Source organism: Corvus brachyrhynchos, unplaced genomic scaffold (genome assembly GCF_000691975.1).
Source record: "Corvus brachyrhynchos isolate BGI_N302 unplaced genomic scaffold, ASM69197v1 scaffold245, whole genome shotgun sequence".
Lineage (NCBI taxonomy): Eukaryota > Metazoa > Chordata > Aves > Passeriformes > Corvidae > Corvus > Corvus brachyrhynchos.
This window is the reverse complement of record NW_008238988.1, coordinates 1,455,488-1,469,680: the sequence shown is the minus strand read 5'-3', so window position 1 is coordinate 1,469,680 and position 14,193 is coordinate 1,455,488. Positions and strand designations below refer to the sequence as shown.

Sequence of the window (14,193 nt, the reverse complement as noted above, 5' to 3'; positions counted from 1 at the left end):
TAGCAAATACCTTGAAAGCATTTGGCTTCAGTAGCTGTAAGTTTCTCACTTCGTGCCTGATAGTAAACAATATTATCCTTCAAACAAGATGTGAAGGTTGCCATGGAGCTCCCAAATCTTTCTGGTCCAAGAGAAGTTAATGTTTCAACTACAGCATTTTGATGAGGATATTCTGTGTGGTCTTTTTCCTCCACATTCCCTGATAGAGGGATCATTACCTATGACCAAATAAGAGAAGCACTTGGCAGCTACTGCACTCATCTACCAAGTTCAGTGTAATGTACTTCCAAGAGGAACATCTGGCTCTGTAATTTTGTTCCTTGGCAATGCAGCTGTTGTCTGCATGGCTGGCTACCCCTCTCTGCTGGCAGCTGTGAAACTGCATTGGGGTATGCTTTGGACACAGATTGCTGCTTTGTGATGTCTGGATGTTCTTTGTCCTTTCCTTCTCCCCAAAACTGCCTACACCTAGGAATGATTTTGCTTTGCAAAGGAATGCAAGGTGCAGTCCCTCAAATTTCACCTCACTGCAGATGGAAGCAGCTAAGGAAGAACAACAGCATGGACCTATTTACCTACTCAGCAGAATTAGCAGCAGGTGTTAGTGAGCTGAACACCCCACCTGCAGTTAACAGGCACACATCATCACATATGCTGCCCTCATACAGGGTAAGAGAGGAAAGAACTCCTGTCTCAATCACAGGCCATTTTATGGAAGCTTTGCTGAGATCTCAGACAGAAAAGAATGAGTTTTCAAGGGAATTTAAATGTGAGATTTATTTTTTTAACCACAATAAAATTTAGGATGTACAGGTTTGGGGCTACCTCCTTAAATCTGCAGAGGGCGAATGCAGCATTAACAACTACAGTGCTGCTTAAACACAGAGGAAATGGGATGAACCTGAGTAGGGGGAGGTTTAGGAAAAAGTTTTTTCTCCCAGAGGGTTGTTGGGCACTGAACAGGCTCCCCAGGGAAGTGGTCATGGCACCAAGCCTGACAGAGTTCAAGAAGCGTTTTCGCAATGCTCTCAGACACAGGATGTGATTCTTGGGGTGTTCTGTGCAGGGCCAGGAGTTGGACTCAATGATCCTTGTGGGTCTCTTCCAACTCAGCTTGTTCTATGGTTCTCTGATTCTACACTGACAGCTGACTGGTCAGTCACTCAACTGTCCAGTGCATTCAAAACTTTTCAGAAACAATCCAGGTATTACAAAAGACTCATAGGAGAAACATCCCAGACCCATGCCTAACACTAAAAGAATTAGAGATTTTCATTTATGCTGGAGGAGGAACTCTTAGGCAGAAGAATGAAGGTATAGGTTAAGAACAGGTGAAAATGTCAGTAATGCCATGGATACCTTTAAAGCCACCTTCGTGTTGGGAGAAATGAGCCTTGCAAGGGATACAAGAAACAAATTGGTTAATGTTCTATAATCACAGAATCATTAAGGTTGGAAAGACCTCTGAGATCACTGAGTCCAGCTGTGAACCCAGCAGCACCCTGTTCCACTGAACCATGTCCTGAGCCACCAGAGAGCACTGAATGATGCCTTTGTACTCAATACCTGAAGGGGATGTTCGAAAGTTGGACAAAAACAGGAGAAAAGACAGAGCAGACTGTAAATTACTGAAGAATGATGTATCAATATGGGGAGGACAGAGTCCTTGATTGTAGCAACTAGATCATGACTGGAAATTGGGGTAAAGACAAGATACTCCATATGAATGAAGAAGTATCTTCCCACAGAGCACTTCAAGTTTGTCAAGAAAAGGATGAAAGGAAGTATCTGGTAGAGCATACACATACATTTCATTAGGATAAAGGACCCTGAGACAAAACACCACATGAAGCCAAAAGTTTGAGTCCACTGGAAAAAACAATACTCAAAACTTGCACATACTGTGGCCATCATCACAGTGTCTGGCCAAACAAAACCAGACAATTTGAAGTGTCCAAGAATTACTGTGCAACAGTGTGCTCTCACCAGAAATGGGCACAGCAGGAGCAAAGGGATCACAAGAGCACTAAGAACAGGGTTTTTGTAGAAACAACAGAAAAGCCCACTTCAGAAAAATGAAAAAATTCTCCATCAGCTAATGAATGAAACAACAAAAACTTTATTTTAAATTAGTTTGGAGATGACAAGGCAGTGTCCCCTCAGGAACAGTGACATTAAGGGTGTTAAAAGTCCCCTACCTACCTGCTCCACAGAGAGTGGGAGTTTTGATAGACCACAATAACAGAGCTCAGTAGCTCAAGGTGACACAAACCCTGCTTTTAAACTGCAATGTTCCCACTTTAGTGCTCCATGTTTTTTCCATCAAACAGTTGGAGCAGTTCCCCAGGATCCAAGCCGCAGTTGGCCTCTGATGCTCAGAATAACCTTTTGAGCAGATAAACCCCCCATTTTCTGTCAGGTACAGCTGAGTGTTTGTTACAGCTCCCTGGTGAGTTGCTATGAAAACCAGTGTCAAATTAATAAAAGCCTTAGGAAAAGATGTCACGGGGTCAGACACTGCTCCATATTTGGGGCTGCTAATTACAGAGAGGCAGGAGAGGCTGGGATTTCACCTGCTGGCACTCTGCTCACCGCTACTCGTAAACCAGAAAATGCCTTCACGGCTGGACACAGAGGTCAGCTGTGGGAAGAGAGAGAGAAGGAGAAGCAAATAGCTTGTTAGGGTTTGAAAGCTCAAGCTCTCCCCCTGCATCTTTACAGCAAAGCTGTGTGTATCCACAGTGGGAAACAGAAGCTGTGAGCAGCTGCCTGTTGTGAGAAGTAACCTTGTGGTTATGGGAAATTCCTTGCCCCATCAGATCCATCCTGCTCATATGTAAATGTGGTTTCTGCTCTCTGGTTGTGCACCTGAGAAGATCTCATAGCTATATTGTCTTATCCTTTTGAATTGCAATCCCATTTTGAGCCCACTCTTCTGAAAACCCAAAATTTGCCAGCTTGTGGGTTCCCAAACTGACTTGTGTTGGCTGGGAACCAAGGCACTTGCCAGCCAAAGAAATTTAGTCACAGGAAGTGTCCAGACTTGGACTTTGCCTCTTGGGACAGAATGGCAGCAGCTGGTAGGAGTTGTGTGATCCAATAAGTTCAAGCACAAATTCAAACCCAGTCAACAGGGATGGTCTCAACAGGGAGAGGCAAGAGGAGGATGAAAGAGCTGAACTAAGGAAAGGCCTCTGTGTCATCAGGTGTTCATTGCTGATGTCTTCACAGTCTTTGATACAGCTGGGTAGGGAGAGGGAGTGTACTTTCCTAAAGGACATTTCCAGGCAAACATCTCTGCTGTAACAGAGAGAAGTAGAGGAGACCTGACCTGAGCCCCAAGAGCTATCTGCCCTGCTTGAGTGGCACCTGGAGGACAGTTTTCACAGATTTCAGAGAGTCACAGAATGGTTTGGGTTGGAAGGGACCTCAAAAACCATCTAACTCCAACCTCCCTGCCATCGCACCTTCCACTAGACTAGGCTGGTCGAAGGCACATCCAACCTGGCCTTGAACACTTCCAGGGATGGGGAATCCACAGCTTCTCTGGGTAACCTGTGCCAGGGCCTCACCACCCTCACAGTTAAGAATTCCTTCCTAACATCTAATCTGAACCCGCCCTCTGTCATTTTCAAGCCATTCCCCGTTGTCCTATTATGCTCTGCCCATATAAACGGTTCCTCTCCAGCTCTCCTGGAGGCTGTTTTGGTGCTGAAAGGTCACAATATGGTCACTCAGAGCCTTCTTTTCTCCAGGCTGAACAGCCCCAACTCTCTCAGCCTTTCCTCATAGCAGAACTGGTCCATCCCTCTGATCATCTTCATGGCCTCCCCTGGCCTCACTCCAACAGGTCTATATCTGTCAGTTTTAGCACCTTACACTCAGTCCTTCCCAAGTCCTGTTGAGTGGCAGGTTCCATGGCAGAAAAATCCCATAAACAGCTACTCTAGCCCCCAGTTTGCACTCAGAGCAACCTGCTTTAGGCACAGCACATGACTCGAAGGCTTTAGGCACAGCACATGACTCAAAGGCGTTTATCTTAGCAGGAGATAACCAGTGGTCACGGGTCAAGGGCATGGGCTGCTATTTCTGGCAACCCCAGAACCTCACACTTCAGCTGGACAACACTTCCCCTTCTGGTTCCCCTACTGTCACTTGCACCTTTGGCCTGAAAGAGGCTGGAGCTGCTGAGTGTCCCTGTCCCTCTGCACAATGCTGGGTGTGACAGGAGCGTGTTCCCACCGCCATCTTCAAAGCACTGGGTGCAAACCCAGTGTGCCAGCACAGAGCCATTGGAGCAGGGGCCAGGAGGGCAATTAAATCAGGATATTATGCAAACATTGAATGAGAACGCAAACCAGACCTTTTACGGAAATAAAAAGCAGTAGTTAAGTTCTCCCTTGTTTCCACAAGCACGCACTCACCCCAGTTCCATCAAAAGCAAGGCAGGCAGTGACATAGCTGGGTGCTGAAAGGCTGTTGCTCTGCTATTCACGGCATGACAAGTCGCAGAAAGAGCTGTCACATGAACTCACATGAACCCACTCTCGTATGATTTCCCAGTGGACTGTTTTCCAGTCCTCCTTACCTCAGTGCAAATTTGGAAAAGGGCTGTTAACAGAACCTGGTCAAAAAAGTTGGGAAATCTCATGAGGACAGATTTCTGAAGAGCTTGACAGCTCCTTTTCTGGGAAAATCTATAAAGTAAGTTTATTTGTATTATTCTGAGTATTTCTGTATTTCTCTTTTTCTTTTTTATTCCTTTTTTTTTTTTTTACCAAAAATCAAAATATAGCCCAAAATTATCTTGGTGAAATTGAAAGAGGTATTGCAATGGTATCAATCTAAGCCATACTTCCAACCTGATAAAAAAAATTAACAGTACTCAAGACATCTAAAAAGAGGAGAAATGTGTGTAAGCACCATGCCATTATTCAGATATTTAATGAATGGCTTTAACTGGGGATTATTATTTATAATGTTTAACCATTAACTAACACAGGAAAACTGGTCTCAATAAGCATTTTGAAAGTGGATGAAGCTCTGAGGATGAGCTACAGGAAGGACTAAAAACCACTGGAGGATTTCAAACAGTGTAACAGTGACAGGCTGAAATGAAGCCTCTTCTTCATGCTGTTCCTTTGCAAACAATAGATAGGGCTGTCACCCATGACAGAGGGAAAGTCACAGCATGTTCCAGGATTCCAGCCCTCTCCCTCCTCAGATAGGGCTGAGACACGGCTGAGAGACCTGCAGAGAGGACAGGAAGGACTGAAATGCTCTTGGAGCCAACTGCTTTCTTTGCTCTTGTGCACCTGAACAGCACCTGCCTGGCTCAGGTGATGATGATGATGAAGGCTGGTGGGCTCAGGACTGAGTGTGGGAGCCTGGCTGTTCTTCACCATTATCACAAACTCTGTGACCCAGGTGATAAAGAGGAATTGCTCTGGAGGGTGTGACTACAATGGGATTTCAGCAGCTCTGTACTCTCAGGCTGCTTGGGTGCCCAGGTGGAAAAAGACAACATTCTGTGACAAAAGGAAGGCTTCACAGCTGGGAACCCTGGTAAAAGCCAGGTCAACACATGGTCACGAGGCTTAGATGAGCACAGTGGGCTTTGGGAAAAGCTTTTCCAAGAAAATGTTCTACTGCGTGATGCCTACTGAGACCAGGCTGTGTCTCCAGATCGCATGCAGGAAAATTGGGGGCTGTTCTGCTCCTACCAGTGATGAGCAAAATCCATCAAAGAAGACTGAAGTGTAAATTACAGATGGTCATCAGCTGCTTGTTGTCTTCAAGTCAGTTTCTCTAATATTTTGCTTCATTTGTGAAATAAACCCACTTGTTTTGAGATGTCTGTTCATCTCCATGCTGTACTGATCCCCTCCTGAGAGAGGGCACAGAGGCCTCTGCCCAAAATCCACCACCACAGGCAAGGAGGAGAAAATAAGTGCTCTCTGCATATCAGAAAATGTAGAATTCATCCCAAAGCAACCCAAATTATCAGGTCTGATACCTGCAGGGTGCAAATCAGAGAGACAAGAAAGAAAATGAATCTTCCTGACCGCTTCCTAAACCTTTGCTGTAACAACAGCAACCTGTATCTGACTATTACCAAATATCTCCCAAAGACAGTAGAAAAATTATGTTGGAGTTAAGTTCAGTCAACAATAGTTCACTGGGAATGGATCCACACAGTATTCACTGTAGTTGTCATCTACATCATGTTTGTTTTGTCAATCAAAATTGGAAAATCTTAGGAGTCAGTTTTGCCCACTAAATTTCTGGAGGTATCACCAGTGCAAAATACATTGCCATAAAGACAGGGTGGTCTCCAGTGCTTCTAAACTAAGGAAAATAACCCACAGGGATTCCTGCCATTCAATGGCAGGCCCTGGGAGCAAACCCAGAGAGCTCTGAGGTGGTGGCTAATTTTCAGCCAGGCTCATTTTACATAAATGTCCCACTGTGGGAGAATGGGGAGCAGGGAAAGGGAGCCCTGACCCTTGAAAGCTTCATGGGGCTGCCTCAGCTGATTGTAGCCCAGTGCAGAGCACAGCACCACACCGCAGGATTCAGCAGGCACAGATCTCCCAGGATACATTATACCTGAATTTCACAAAAGGCCACTGCTAAATAAGCAGAGCTTCCTCCTGAGAGATGGCAGCACCCTCTCAGAGAAGGAATGAGCCAGACAGTGATGAGAAGGAGGAGGCACAGATGGGTGAAGAGTTTCTAAATCAGCCTGAGGGCACCATGAGCACCCCCCATGCTGTGTCTGCAGCTCCTGCCACATGCAAACCACACACATCAGCACAGGTACACCGACAGCTGCGTTACCTGCAGCAAAAGTGCTGCTTCTGACTATTTTCCACCCCTCCCTCCCCCTTCCACTGTATGCTCAGCTACTTGTAGGTCCTTTGACCTAAGGCCTTAACCTTGAGCCTCATGTGATTTTTGGACATTTCAGCAGCCTAGGTAGGGTGCCCACATTCCTCACTTGTTTTACCACCACACTCAGACACCTTTAAAGCAAAAGGGTGATTTGGCAGTGCAAGTAAAACCTCCAGTTCCTACAAAAGGAGCCAAGTAGCCCACTGCTGCCAGCACTTCTCCCATAATTCTCATCACTTGCGGAAAGTCAAGCTGTCCATATTGCAAGCTGGGAGAGGTCAGCCTGCAAAAAACCAATGCAAATGGGGAAAAAAGAGCAGAAGAGTTACCTGTACATTTTCTCCTTTAAAAAGCTCATTTTCAGGTTAGACCAAGCACTTGCTGGGTGACAATCAGCGAGTAAATTGGTTTAGCTGTGTCATGGGCCCATATCCCTCAAACAAGGCAGGAGCTGGTCCCTGCCCTGAAGATCAGCAGTATAAGTAGACAGAAATAAGGAAGCATTCCTCATTCCTATTTTACACATGAGATAAGGGCTTTACTTGGATGATTCACTCCACTTGTGCCAGTCTGAGCAGCAGGTTTGGAAGTGGTGCTCCCGCGTCTCACTGCAGTGCTTTGGCACAGGGCTCTGCTGAGAATAGGCTCAGCAAGGAGACACAGCATAAAAACTGTGACATCCCTTTGCTTGCCACCTTGGTCCTTCTCCTGTCTGCCTGCTCCTGGAATGTGGAGGCAGCAGCAGCCTTCTGCTTATTTTTGAGCGGAGGCAGAAAGATCACATGAAGCAAAAAAGCACATTCCCTTCCTGGAAGCAGCCTGCTCCCTTCTTTCCAAGAGAGTGAAAACTCTGCATGAATGTTTTATGAATCAGATGTGTGTTCATTTCAACGATAAAGCCAGCTTGGCAATTTGGGCTGGAAAGGGGGAAGCTGAAAACCTACAGATTCCAACTGGCATGTGTTTAGACACGAACCTCTTCCCCCCATTGGAAACATTACATTTGGACTCATCTAACTTGGGGAAGTTTCTCTGCTTTTAAAGAAATTGCAAATTATGTCCCAAGCATTACTCAAAGGTGAACAAAATAGATTTGTCCCTGCAATGACTTCACTGAGTACATGCACACACATGGTGTTAATTGATCACAATGTTGGTGCCCTCAGTGCTGCTTGATTTCCTGATTGCAACCCTTTTACATTCCCAGCAGTCCACCATCTGCAGAGGCAAATGCCATTTTGAGATGCAGAAGAGGCATAGATGAGGTTTCTCTTTGTTTAACCTCCTGCTGTACTGCTCAACATAAAATAAATGTAATTTAGGAAGAAAATCTCTATGGAAAACACCGTAGGTAGGGAGAAAGAAATTGCCTGAAGTGACGGTTTTTTTCTGCTATGCTAATCCCAGGCTGAATGCTTACCTAAGTCCACTTCTCCCCACTGTGATAGGGAGAGGTAAACAGCTTTTGTCAGACAGAGGGAGAAGAGAAGAGAAGAGAAGAGAAGAGAAGAGAAGAGAAGAGAAGAGAAGAGAAGAGACAGCCATGCAAGAACAAAACCAGAAAGGAGACAAGGCAGAGGTGACAGCCGGTGATTTTCTGGAAGGAAATGAGAGAACTCTGATGCAAACAGGGTGCAGGTATTCCACTATCCAGAGGGAACTGTCACACCTCCAAGGAAAACTCATCCTCAAAGTCCAAATGCAAATACCTATGAACAGAAAACAGCTGGAAATGCAGACTCTGGATAAGTACCACCAGCTGTGGGGGTGGGTAACACACACAGAGCACTGTCTGCAGTCAGCAATGCAGAATTAACTGTAAGGTAACAGGGAGCACCATCTCATTGAAAACTGCCCTCCCCATTCACAAACATGCAAATACAACATGTGGAGTTCTCATTTTACAGCAGCCCCCTCTGGGAAGCAAGAGGGTTCTCTGAGGGACAGCACATGAAACTTCCTTTGCTTGACCTCCTCTCCCAGAAGTCGCTTGTTTTATTAGCTCATCTTTCCAAAGGGAAATCCAGTGGTACCAACTACATCCATGGCAGCAGCTCAGAGCAGGGAACCCCCCACTGCTGGTGGTGGTGCTGGTAGCAGCTGCCTGGTGGGGTGTGATGGCTGGAGAGAGGCTTGCTCTCTCTCAACAAGCCTCAAAGCTGACTCTCAGCACCTGCCCATCAGCAAGATGGCTCTAAAAAGGGTTCACACAGACCAGAGCACTTCCACCCCTCCTGCGGTCACTGTTAAACTATCATATTTTTTCTCCTGAATTTGCTGCTTCTGCTTTTCAGTATATCAAATTCACTTGAGGTCTCAATGAGCACTTCACTGGTGTGGGAGGCTGATGAATGGGGTTGACAGAAAGAAAGGGGAAGAGAGGATGGAGGGAATAAGGATAAAATGCCCTCATTTAATTAAGTCTTAGCACAGTGCAGAGGGCCATCCAGGCAACCCTAGAACAAACAGGAGCCACCCCAATATCTAAGACTAGAGGTGAGAGATGTGGTGACTGTGGGGATGTCTTAAAGTTCCAATATTTTTTACTGCAAAAGGCTGGCTCTTACAACAACATAGTCCAGGCAAGGTCCTGAATTTGATGGCCAGGGAAACTTGGTTTTGAACAGCACAGTGATAGTTAAGCTTAATATAGTTCTGCTATGTTCAGTCCAATACCAACAAAATCCCTGCTCTAAAAAACTCAAAATCTAAACAGACTAGACAAAGGATAAGAAAAATGTGAGAAAATTTGCCTGAAATCAATTTACAGTTCAGTAGTAGTGCCAGAAACTTCATTTCTTCATCAACACTGGTAGGTGGAAGGAGAGTGGCTGAATGTGTCTATTTCTAGCAGCAAGACATGGGGAGAAAAGCTTCACAGCAGTGTTGTCACCTTCAAAATCCCCCACCCTGGGGAGCTTCTTAAGGGTGAGAATGTAGATACAGATCTGCTTGGTTTAGGCCAGGAGAGGATTTAGGAAAACAAGACCTAAGAAAGAGTAAGACCCCCTTAAAATCAGTCAGGTCTGGTGAGGAAAACAGTTAATGCAGAACATTGCTCCCACTGTCAAGCTTTAAACTCATAAGATTGCACAAAGTTAGACCACTGCATTTCAGAAGGCACTGGAAAAATGTGGGAATGGCAGGCTGGCCATGGTAAGAGAGCAAGGAGAGCATGACAGAGCATCATATCCCTTTTTTCTCCCTGTAAGCCTGCAGAGAAATACAGAATAGCATTAATTGGCCAAGATACTGCTAATTGCAGAGCTAATTAAAAAGTCCTGCAAGGACTTTATGTCCTGCAGATCTTCTCACCTAACTTTTTTGCACCAGCCTTGAACTTGCTAATCCCCAAGGAAGCAGTGCCAGGCACCCCCTGTCCAACCTGAACATGAAGCTGGCACATCCCCACAGCACGTGGGAGTTGGAGATACTTGCAGTCTTAGGAATAGATCAGCTGCCAGTAAATTCATTAATTAACAAAAGGTCAGAGGCACTTCATCTAGAGCAGAGTTTGCTTGAGAAACTTTGCTAGGAAGTGCCTCAGGTGACATCTTCACTCCACAGTGCTCACAGCACCTGCCCCTGTCTGTTTGTGCCGTGGTGCCCTTGGCTAGAAGCTTTTAAAATCAGTGGGAAACAAACTGGGCTGGGTGCCTGAGAGCCACACACACTTAAACAAGATTTCCAAGCGTTCAGACTTGTTGGCTTTACCTTTTTTTTTTTTTGCTTCAGCCATGTCTTTCCAAAATGTGGCTCGTAACCAGCCTGCTCTTACTTTTGTGGATTTGTGAGATGGTAATGACTGAAATCTTAGGAAAAAATCTGACCAATTCTAACCTGATTAGTGAAATAGCAAAAAAAAAGGCCTGGATCTAGACTAAATCATTAGACCTTCTGACCTTTGCTAATGATTACCAATAACTCTGTGACTTCCAGTCTGGGGCTTGAAGGCAGCTCTGTTGTTCAGAAGTGTTCTTAGAGGAGCTGGAACTTGTACAGCAGTGCAGAAGGGTCTGTTTTAACTTATAGAATTGCCACTTGCCATTTGCAGGTCAACAGATCTTCTGTAAAATGCAACAGCATTGCCTCAAGCTTTGCCAGATGAGAGGTCTGGCCTGTTAATTCACACAGCAAAACCAGAGCCAACTTGACAAGTAAAAGATACAACCCCAGAGTAGCAGAGGGGTTAACACTCTCTCAGTCCCCCGAGTAAAGTGGTGTAAAACAATGTGATCAAACTTCGCTGAATCTAAACCAGCTCTTAAAATGTTTTGATCCAGCTGATCTAAATGGTGCCAAACTAAATTAAAGTCATGAGATTAAAAAAACATGTGGTTTTAGTCTGGATACAATTCTTATTTTATAACTTTATCATAACTCCTCTAAAGCTGCACATATCACCTGTACAGGTAAAGCAAACTTGTAGCACTGAGTTTGAGTTTTGCAGGTCAGATGTCAGCCTTCTTCACCTTCAAGATAAACTCCTCCTGTTGGTTTATTCCAGGCCATCCATCAGTTAGGCTCTAGCTTCATGGCTGCACTTCCCTTACTCACACTGAGCGATGTAAGGCCTCTTACTGATGCATCTTAACTAAAACTGGTTCCCCACAAAGTGTCCTGTGCATCAGAGCTCAGAATTGGGAGGGTCTGCAAAGACCTAAGAAATTCAGGAAGAATTTCTCCATTGAAAGGATAGTGCAGCATTGGAAAGGGCTGCCCAGGGAGGTGGTGGAACACCCATGGAAGTGTTCAAGAAGTGATTGGATGTGGCACTCAGTGCTGTGATTTAGTTGACATGTGATAATGAAGCAAAAGTTGGACTCGATCTTGGACAGTTTTTCCAACCTTAATGATTCTGGGATTCTCTGATTCTATGATCCTCCAGTTCAGCCCTTGATAGCATGAGAAAACCTTTACATTTTGGAAGATCCTTTTTAAAAAGGGGAAGAGCAAATAAAGTCACTTAAACCCTCTAGAAAAACAGCAAGGAAATTTCATCATTCAACCTCCTGCAAAAAAGTGGAGGTGGGCACAGTCCTGCTGAGTCTTGCCCAGCTTTTTGATCAGGGAGGAATGATCCACGGGGATTTTATTGCAGGCCTAAATGTGGCCCAAGTAGCATTAAATCTTGCCTTAACTGGAGGTTGTCTGGTGTTTGAAAAGCTTGCAGATAGATTATGCTTGTGTAAAATAGGAAGCAAGATAGCTTTTGCTTTTGTCTGATAGAGGCAGTGGGGAGCTGAACCATGAATTGGTGGAATGTTTTTCTTCCTCAGGCTCTGCAGTTCCCTTGCAACAGCATGCACCTATATATTTGGCAAACTTTCCCCACAGGGTCACCAGGCTGGTAAGCAAATGCACAGAGGGTGTCAGGGTGCTGGTACCTACTCAGCTGCACAGTCACCAAACAGAGCACAGACTTGGAGTTTGACCTCAATTACAACCAGAAATAAGCTTAAAGAATAAATCCCTTTAACATGTGCTGCACCTCAGGATGACCCAGCCAGGCTGCTGATGGTGGAAATGATCAGCAGAGCTAATGCTTGGAGAATGGGGGTTCTGATGCCCAGAGCTCACAAGTTTTCTTGGATGAAGCTCAGCCTTGGGCCGCAGTTTGAAGCTAAGAGGATGCACCTGATCTCCTAACTCTGGGAAACACCTTAGTGATGCCCCTGATGGCAGGTGTCCTGCTGGGCCTAACACTGCCTGATAAGATCTCTGTTATCAGCAGGCGGGGGGGGGATGAATAAGGTGAAGATAAAGGGGCACAAATTACTGAATGACTAAGACTCCTGCTTAGAGACAGCAAAAAAGAGAGGAGCTCCCTGGAGCTCTCCAGATAAACCTTGTTCACCCTTGCTCATATGTTTTATCCGTTTCCCATTCCTGGAAGTGTTCAAGGTCAGGCTGGATGATGCTGGGAGCAAGCTGGGCTAGTGGAAGGTGTCCCATGGCAGGGGGATTAGACCTAGATGATATTTGAGGACCCTTCTGACCCAAACTGTTACAGGATTCTATAATTCTACCACCTCCTGGGAAAGGGGTCCAGAGCTGACCCAGTACAGATCATTGAAGAGCTCTGACAGACTCCTAGCCTGTCCAGGGGAGGTTGCAGGTGGGTCTGCCATGCCCCTTCACCACAAGAAAAGGACACACATTTTGGGACCACAGAGTTTCATTATTATGACTGTGTTTGTCTTTATTCATGCAGTTTGGGGCTAAAAGACTTCCTTTCTAAGGCTGTGTTGGTCTTTGCACTTCCAGGTGTGCACTGCCCCAAGCTTGTGTACTTTTGGGCATTTATCTCTCACCAGGTGTGAGCAGGGCAGGGGAAGCGTTTATCACCAGTGGAGTGCCAGCAGGGGGGTGTTTCCCCCTCTCAAAGCCTTCGAGCCTCGTGGAAGGGAAATGCAGCCAGCAGGATGTGCTGGGCTGCTGCACTGGGGTTTCTGTTAATGTCTGGCTCGTTTCTGCTGGAAATTGCAAAATCTTTCCTGTGCAAGGAGCGGGAAGTTTTGCTCTTCGTGTACATGCAGATTGTTGTGTATTTAAATGGGGAGAAGGCTTAGGAGGCACGTGAAGCACCAGAACAAACCAGAGGAGGGGGCAGGAATCACGCAGTTCAAAGCTAGTTTTTCACAGACTACTGTGCAGGGGGTTGTGTGTTTAATTTTTAAATTTCTCTAACTCTTAATTCCACTTTATTCTATCTGTGTTTACGTATTTACATTAGGAGGGGGAAATCTGTCTCTCTTGGGGAGAGGGTGGAAAGGGGGGGACGAGGGGAAATGCAAGAGAAACTTTCTGAGTGTGTGAACTGAAAAATCAGTTATTTATTCTTTACAGCAAATACTTTAAAGAGCTATAGAGATAAAAAGTTGACATTATCTAGCCACTATACCTCCTCTGTTCTTCTCCACCTCCCCCTTTCCCTTTCCCAAATGGGAGAAAATACCTATTTGAGATGAGAGGAGGTCGTGCCTGGGATCAGCAGACATCGCTGGGACAGGGGCAGAGCTCGCAGCCTCCCCGTGCCCCGCCTGGCCGTGTGTGTCCACACTCCCGTATTCCGTATTCTCCCAAATCCTCCTCGCCGGTCCCGGTGCCGGCAGCCCGGAGAGCAGCTGGAGCGCGGGATGGAGCAGGGAGCCTAAAAAACTTCATTCTGCAGGGGGACCTCTAGTGTTTTCCTTTCTCCATGTCCTGGCAGAGTTCCTCCAAAGTACAAATACACACAGAGCTCCCATTGTTTGCAGCCCTTCACAAGCCCACTGATCCTAATATGGAATTCAGCAG

The 14,193-nt window shown here is 45.7% G+C and overlaps 1 long non-coding RNA gene across 1 annotated transcript in view; it reads right to left on the bottom strand.

Moving 5' to 3' along the window:
* LOC108447827 overlaps positions 1 to 14,187 on the bottom strand; it is a 34,712-nt gene extending 20,525 nt beyond the window's left edge. The window contains exon 1 of the long non-coding RNA XR_001863524.1: positions 13,853 to 14,187. This is a non-coding gene — a long non-coding RNA (uncharacterized LOC108447827). The remainder of the gene's footprint in view (positions 1 to 13,852) is intronic.
* Positions 14,188 to 14,193: the final 6 nt, after the last annotated feature.